Here is an 8,402-nt window from a genome sequence, read left to right as displayed (position 1 = left end):
TCAATATATATTCTGTAGCTTTTCAGTGGTTCAGTGGCTTGTTTTACCAGATTGTCTGACAGCTTTTTATGTGAAGCTAGAACATAATAATTATTCCCATTAGATCTGGGACAAAAACCTGGTCAGGCAAGCAAACCAACAAATCATGCCCACAGTCCATGGGCCATTCATTAGTTTAAGTAAGCCTGGAAACGTGCAAGATTATAGCCAATAAAAGGCATATGTTTAACAGTCCCAGAGTTATTCATCTTGGTACTGATTAGCTTTGGCGCTCTAACCAGTTTTACCTTTATACTTAAAAAGAAAACAGCTTTTCAAAAAAGTCCTTTCTCTTTACTGTTTCAAACATTCCATTTTACAGGCAAGAAGACAGCCTATGAGATGCAATGATAAAGCTGTTCCTGAATTAAGGTCCAAAATGTGTGTTTCTCCATTGTGAAGAAATTGTTAATGTTTTTTTAAAAAAACAAGCAAACAAAAAACAAAACCTGTGCATTATTTCTGTCAGCAGGTGAAGACGTTTTATTCAGGCAGGCCTTTTGAATTTTAATTATGCCTGTAAAATGATGTGCTATGCTTTTCATCTTTATTGGAAATTATGCTTTAAATATGTTTTCATCTGTTCTAATCATATTTTTAGTATTATTGTTGTTTAGTTCCTTTTTAGCTTTTATAAATTAATATTTTGGTTAGCTCTCTTTTAATTCTTGTACGCCACCTTGAATCCTTGAATCTTGGTAGGCAGGTGGGCTATACATTCAAATAAATAAATATACTTATATAAAAGTTATTCTCTGTTGCTATTACACCAGATCAATGATACTCTAATTCCTGTGCCTAGCATGCAGCTTCTTTCTTTCCGACTACATACATACATATATGTATGTCATCTGTGCATATACCTGAGCTTTAAAAGGTTACTTTTAGGGCATTCCCAGAAGCACCCACCACTAATATGGATAGTAAACATAGTGGCTGGGAGTTTCTCAGCTAGTGTGTCTCAGCTAGCATCTCCACCCAGTAGACCTCTCCTATAAATCACTGCATCTCCCTAGTGATTTCCCTCACAATGCCAGGCTGGCAAGACTCTCTGATGTGGTGCCATCTTTTTGGAGAGAGGCAGTAGAGACCCTGGCACTACCAGGGAGGGGCCCACAATGTACTACTGCTTCCTTTCCCCTGTGTGAGGTAGTGGGGCTTTACTCCACCTGAAGGGTGACCCAGCCCTCCTAACAATATATTCCACTTTTCTCCTCTTCCATGCCTACAAATACATCACATTTCAAACTTTGCCTGTGTCTATATATGCATTTAGGAACTAAAAATGTTAAAATGCTTATTAGGTGACTCAAGCTTACAACTTAAGGCAAGACAAGCATGCTAAGCTACTTGCCTAAATCTTAAAATAGCATTGCTCTCTTAAAACACACAGTTTAGATGACACAACTGCTTCTTTCATGTATCCCAGGGATAGGCAGAATAAGCAACTCACACTTTTATGACTTTTTTCCCCTATACAATATTAAAGAGTGGGAGAGAGTGTGTGCATGGATGGTTCCCATTTTTTAAAAAAAAAAAAGGGGGGGGGAGTGTTAAGCAACAGTTTTACTAAGTATAAACTGAAATGTATGAATTCTTTGTGGTATACTCAAATGTTATTGTTTGTGAATCTAAAATCATTCATTGTACATTTTGAAAATATGCTATGCTTCTTAGAATCTTAGAACTGAAAGGAAGCTCAAGGGTCCTCTAGCCAAACCCCTGCCATGTAGGAATGCACAGCTAAAGCACTGCTAAAAGATTCCATCAAACCTCTCTTTGAAGGCTTCTGGTGAAGAAGATTCCGCCACCTTATGAGGCTGTCTATTCTACTCCTGAATAGTACTTTCCATCAGGCGTTCTTCCTGATGTTCAGGTGGAGTCTGTTTTCTTCCAGTTTTCTTGCCCTAAGGAGAAAGATCTGAGCTGTCTAATTCATGTAGGTGAAAATAACATATCCTAAGTGCTTTTCTTCAAAATACAGGCGAGAAAATGCCTTTGCCTTTTGCATTTTAAGCAAGTGGCTATCTTATGCTAAAATGAAAGCCCTTGTTTAGATTGCTACTTCAGATATTTAACTACTAAATTGATCATATCTATATGCCAATTAGTTTTACATTTGGCATTTGCTCAAGGTGTGGAAGCAAAATCTCCTCAACAGTAAAGGCTTGGAAGGTAAATTCACCCATTTTCAAGGATGCCTGCAATGATACTCATAAAGCTATGCCCACATAGGTGTGTATCTACACTGTAGAAATAATACAGTTTAACACCACTTTAACAACCATGGCTCCATCCTACAGAATGTTTGGATTTATAGCTTTGTGAGACACCAGCAGTCTTTGGCACAGAAAGCTAAAGACCTTGTAAAACTACAAATGCCAGGATTCCACAGGATGGCATGACAGCACTTAAAGCAGTGTCAAATTGCATCACTGAGGACTATTCCAACCATGGAACATTGTTTAAATGTATAGGTTTTTAAAACTCACTGAAAGGCACACAGAAAGATAGAAATTACACTTGGGCATGAAAAAACAAAAAGATACTAAGTATCACCTTCCTTGATTTCCACACAACAGCCTCAAATAACACTTGCCGTTTTGAAGTTCCCCTGTGAGGAAATTGTCAGAGAAGAAAATAATGCTGTGATGAGCCCTGAGACTGCAATAAAAATCTTTAAAAGATACAGTCAACAAGGGATTCTGTACTACCTGTGAAAGGAGCGAGAGATAAGCCTAACAATGCAAGTGAGGAGCTCAGGTAGCCTCTGATTACTTAAATTATGAAAAAAGAAGTTGAGTAAAGATGGGTTGAGAAATTGCATACTGAGTCAGACTAAGATAGCTATGTCTTTTAATTCCATCCAACAAGGCATCCAGAGGAGGCATTCTCTTCACACACACCTCTTTTTCAATTGATGTCCTTCTTTGTATGCCTTTGTTATATTCTGGAAATTACATCAAAAATTTGCAAAAGGAGCAAATATCACAGTAAACCTCTATTCCAGTTCACATTTGCTCAGTTTGTGTCAGAATGTGATCTGATAAAAAAAACAACAACACACTACTCAAGGCCAAAACAGAAGGAAAAAGGAAGGGGGGAAAGTATCCACTTTTGGTGGGCCTCCATTGAATGTGGGAGGCAAAGACCATTGTTGATTGAAACAGAGGGGCTAGTGAGGAATTTTTACCTTCTCCACATCATCTCACATAATAGAAAATTCTCCCTCCCTCCTTTTGGTGGGCTTTGCAGGATGGGCACAAAGGGTCAGGGTCAAAAATGCTTAGTAAACTTAATCTGCCTATACTTATTCCACCTCAGCCTCTACTCCAGAAAAAAGTTAGTCGTTTTGTAAAATTTTCTCAAACTATTTTTCATCCTTTCTTCATGGTGGTCACAATTTCTACAACCATCTCACCCCTGCCCTCACCAATGCTGCCAATACGGTAGCATACTAGTGCCAATACAGTAACAGTTCTTGAGCTACAAAGAAAACCTGTCTCTGTAATAAGAACACATTCCACAGACCACAAAAGATGCTCCCCTCCAACCTTTCTGGGCCTCTTCTGTCCTTAAACTGAGCTGTGAACTGCCTGCAACTCTGGCCTTGTCTGCACTGCTGAAATAAAACAGCTTGGCACAACTTTAATTGCCATGGGTCAGTGTTATGGAATTCTGGGATTAATGATTTTGTGAGATATTTAACCTTCTCTGTTTGAGAGCTCTCATGCCCCAACAAACTACAAATTCCAGAATTCCATTGCATTGAACCATGTCATTAAAGTGGTGTCAAACTGCATTATTTCAGCAGTGCAGATGCAGTCTCTGTTGTCCTTGCCTTTTTCATCCCTTGAGAGACAGGGGAAATGGAACTTTTAGCCCATGAATCAGTCCTCAAGTGGTTCTTGAGCATTCAAGATACATAAGAGCCTGACGGATTTTCAGGTCAAGCTCCAGGCTGTTCTTCCATCCTTAGTGCATTTACATGGGTGCCCCCAGTACATTGGCCACTAGAATATTCTAGCCAGGGCACTCAAGTTCTGATTTAGTGCTCTTCATGGTGATACAACAAGCCAGAACATTCACATCATGTCTAAATACATTTCCCCCAAAAAACAAAACTTTGAAAAGGCTGAAAATCAAAAGCATTTCTTTTTTGTAGCTGTAGAAATCTTGATCGAATAAGTGAGAAGGGAACAGTTCAAATCTTTTCAGACTATTATAATAAATCTAGTTGTAAAAAAGAGACAAGGTGCTTCAGAACCCTAGAACTTGATGTGCTAATTTAATTGGGTGTCAGCTGCTTGAAAGTTGGCATTCATTTTCTTTAGCATTCTGTTCTTCAAGATAGTGAGTCTGAAGAAACTGGTAGCTTGCAGTAGTTTCTCATGGAAAGAAAAACAGACTTGATTTTATATAACATTTCATTATGATAACCTTTTAAAGAAAAAACAACTATTAAAAGCTACTTAGGTTTCACCTGTGTTTTCTTAAACTTTCTTTTTGTCTGAACATTTATATCAAGGAGCAAGTATTCCAGAAATTCTGTAAGTGAATGGATCCCAGAACAGCATGGAGCTAAAGGAGAATTAACAAATCCTTGCATTCTGTTCCAAAAATGATTTTTGTAGAGTACAAAATGAATCTATTGATCCACTCAAACTTTGAAAAAACCTGGTGTGTATGATCTGGAATGAATTCAGTTATGGAATGCACAGGAACATTTGTCCTGACTATATTCCTTCGGAGACCTCAGCATGCTGAAAGGTCACCGACTTCCCTCAAGCTTTGCATCTATTTTGCTTTATCTATTTTTGAGCTTCTGGCATGCTGAACAGTGACACCCACCTTGATACTGCACTTCCAGGCATGGCACATTCTCCTTGAGAAATTACATGGTTTTGCAATGGAGCACATCCAGTATTATTTGAATGGCTGAGGCAAATGGCAAGATGGTGCCCCTTTCCTAGATATGCCATCTACAGAGGCTGGTGGTATCTGAATCTTACCTCAGTCATGGATAACAGAACAGAATTGCCACCACACCTGAGATGGGTAAGCAGACCAGCTTACAGGGCAGGCTGTAATCAGACTGCATGGTATGTATATCTTTGTGTGGTGTGTATATCCTCCAGATAAAGACAATAGCCAGAGGTCAGGAGAAACTGAGAGACTTGTTACTTTACGCAATTCTATCTAATGGTAGGGTTGGCCATGTAGAGAAGGCTTCAGTTTCAATTCCTGTGTTCAGAAAAAAATTAGGAAAGACCTTGACTGAAAAAAAGTATTTTATTTCTTGTTATTTTATCATTTTATTTATTTATATCCTGCATTTGCCTTGACACTGGGACTCAAGGAGGTTCTTGATCCAGTTCACTTTTTGCTGTGTCCTTTGGCTAAAGCTCTCAGTTCCCATTTACTCTTCCTTTGATGTTCTTATGAACCTTGTAGTCAACTCCTACTTATGACAACCCTATCATAGGGTTTTCTTGGCAAGATTTCTTCAGAGAAGATTTGTTGTTGAATTCCACTTAGACTGAGAGAGTGTGACTTGCCCAAGGTCACCCAGTAGGTTTACATGGCCAAGTGGGATTGTAACTCTGGTCTCCCGATGCATAGTCCAACATTCAAACCACTACACCATCATGGCTTCTAATTTTATACATTGTTGTCATTCTGTGCCCAAAGTCCAAGACAATAGTCTATATGATATTCCCATCTTTTAAAAGGCGGGTTACAATGAAAGCCAGGAAGTCACACTTGTTGTGTCTTTTAATACCAAAGTAGCAAGCTAATTCTATGGAAGCTCAGGCATATTTAAGCCCACTGAAATCAACAGGAGTCAACATAATGTCTCCACTACAGGGTTTCCCCAAATAGCTGACAGTTCAATTTAAGCAAATAACATGTTTGTTATATCAAAGCACATAATCAAGATAGCTGAGGATGGAATTGTGAGCCTATAATTTTTCCCAAGTGACATTTGACAAATGAGGTGTTTGTGACCTTATCAAAAATATGTAATCCAGATGATTATGGATGGAATGTTAAACCTAAACTTCCCAAGTGACATTTCCCAAATAGATTCATAACAATCCTATGAAGCCACCAGGGGATGCTGCAGTAGCTGCAGAAACATGCTGCTCTGAGCTGAGATAGCAGATCAGGAAAACTGTCTAAATGAAGGTGAGAGAGTACATGGGAGAACAGGGGTGTGGTGAGAGAGAGAAGAGAGAAAGAGTGATGGAAGGACTAAAATGTAAAAGGATTGAAGAAATACAGACAGCAACTGATGGGAGGGGGAGGAGAGAACAAGAGACCATTTGTGAATGCTGATCAGAATAACAATCTTCTTCATGTTTAAGACCATAGTAAAGAATCTAGAATTCATTTCTAAGTGGGTAAGAAAGGAGCTTTACCACGTTTTCCATGATACTAGGCTGTAATCTATGAATTTTGACACTGAATTCTTTTTATAAAAAAGAACTATGAACATATTCTTTCTGTTTGAACAGAGATGGGCAATTGAAAAATGTTGGAGGCTGTATTGGCTCCCTTCAGGATCCTGAAATGCAGTGCCATCTCATTTTGACTGATCTCTACTCCCCAATGTTTAGGGATCAGGGTTTTCAATCCTCCAAATGGCCAATAGCACTCCTCATAATCTTTAGGAATGAGGTGTTGTCCATTTTGCTGTTCTTTGGGTCATTTCTTGGGTTTTTCTTTCTTTCTTTCTTTTTTACACCTCTCTCATCTGTACAAAACTCAAATAGGCCTTATTTCTACTCCACCAGTCTGGAAACTAGTCTCGGGGGTCATTCCCACTTGGGGTATACTCTGCATCCTGATCTGGCTCTGCTCCACTTTGTAAGCGATTGCCAAAAAGTCCCTCGTTCTTGTGTAGTAGGACTCAGGAGCATGCGGTCACTCCACACTCCCAAGCCGTAAAATCGGCCCCAGTCTGTACCAGGCCTTTGTCTGACATTTGTATTTAATGAAACCAAAGTCTTCACAATTGAGAATCTTTGGCGCAGTACAGACCGCCCAAAAGTGGGTGGTCTGGTGTCAGCTCCATTAGCTACGCCAAGAAGCCCCAGCGGCCAGACCATGAGGCTTCCCGGCGCAGCTAAAAAGGAGCACCAAAATGGCGCTCTTTTTTGGGCCCCGGAAGTGGCAATGCAAGACGTGAGGCATGCACTCGCAGCGTCACTTCCACTGCACCACGTCTGGACACTGTGCATCCGAGACATAAATATGGCAGCGCCCATGTGGACGGGCGCCACCATTTACTACACGCTCCGCGCATCCTAGGAACGGGGCCAGTTAGGAAGGTGAGACCCTTCCTAATCCTAGCATGCCCCTTCCTAACCCTAGGATGCGTGGAGCGTGTAGTAAAGGGCGGTGTGTAACGCGCCATTGATTTTTCGATTATTTCTATTACAAAATAAAAGAATTGATTCTGATCTGGTGTTTTGACTTATTGAGCACGCTTCAGAATCGATTCTTCCCAAGTAAAACCACTTGCAATGTAGTCTCAGGAAACCCCGGGTTATTTGGATTTGCTCTGCTTCTTTCCTCCTGGAATCGATCCAATGAGGATCAGAAGCGGTTTTAAATGGTAGCAAAGGTAATTTGCCCCAAATCCCACTTTGGAGAAAACTGCAGTGGGAATGACCCCTCCAAGGGCCTGATATCTTGAGTGCTAGAGTGTCTCAGATGATGCAGCATACAGACTTAGAAGGACTACTGCTTGGTGGAGGGAGACCATGTCCAGGAATATTAAAATGCTGCCAAATGCAATGAAATTGACAGTAGCATCCCTAGAATCTCTTACCATGTCATTGGTTATTTGGGCAGTAAAATAAAAATTAAATCACCGCAATTTTTGTGAGAACTGGGTGTTAAGGGTTAAGAGCCAGCTAACACAGAAATGTTTAGATGTGCTGAACATGAGCATTCAGCACACGGAGGACGAAGCTAATTAACTACAGCTGTCGCTCATAGGTACAAGGTCATTCTGCTGCCTGCATGCAGCAAGCCTGAAGATGAACACGTGTCTGATTAGACAAGGGACAATTTTCTGTGTGGGACAGGAAGAGGCTGAGTTTGTGGGACCGCATGGTTAGGTGTCTATATAAACTCAGGGACTTCCAGTAATTGTTAAGGGTTTTGAGAGAGGAGTTGATTGTGAGTTCTGTATAGTCACGTTGGTTGTTTGGTTGCACTTTGTAAATAAAGATAAGCACTCTCGGGAGCTTGGCTTGTCTGGTCGTTAATCAGCAGAAGCCTGGCAGTGAACGTTGGAGAATTCCCGTCGGTACCTGCATTCCAACTTTTCTGGAGGACATCTATCTGCTGTT

Source organism: Sceloporus undulatus, chromosome 3, assembly GCF_019175285.1.
Source record: "Sceloporus undulatus isolate JIND9_A2432 ecotype Alabama chromosome 3, SceUnd_v1.1, whole genome shotgun sequence".
Taxonomy (NCBI): Eukaryota; Metazoa; Chordata; class Lepidosauria; order Squamata; family Phrynosomatidae; genus Sceloporus; species Sceloporus undulatus.
Note: the sequence above shows the minus strand (reverse complement) of the source record.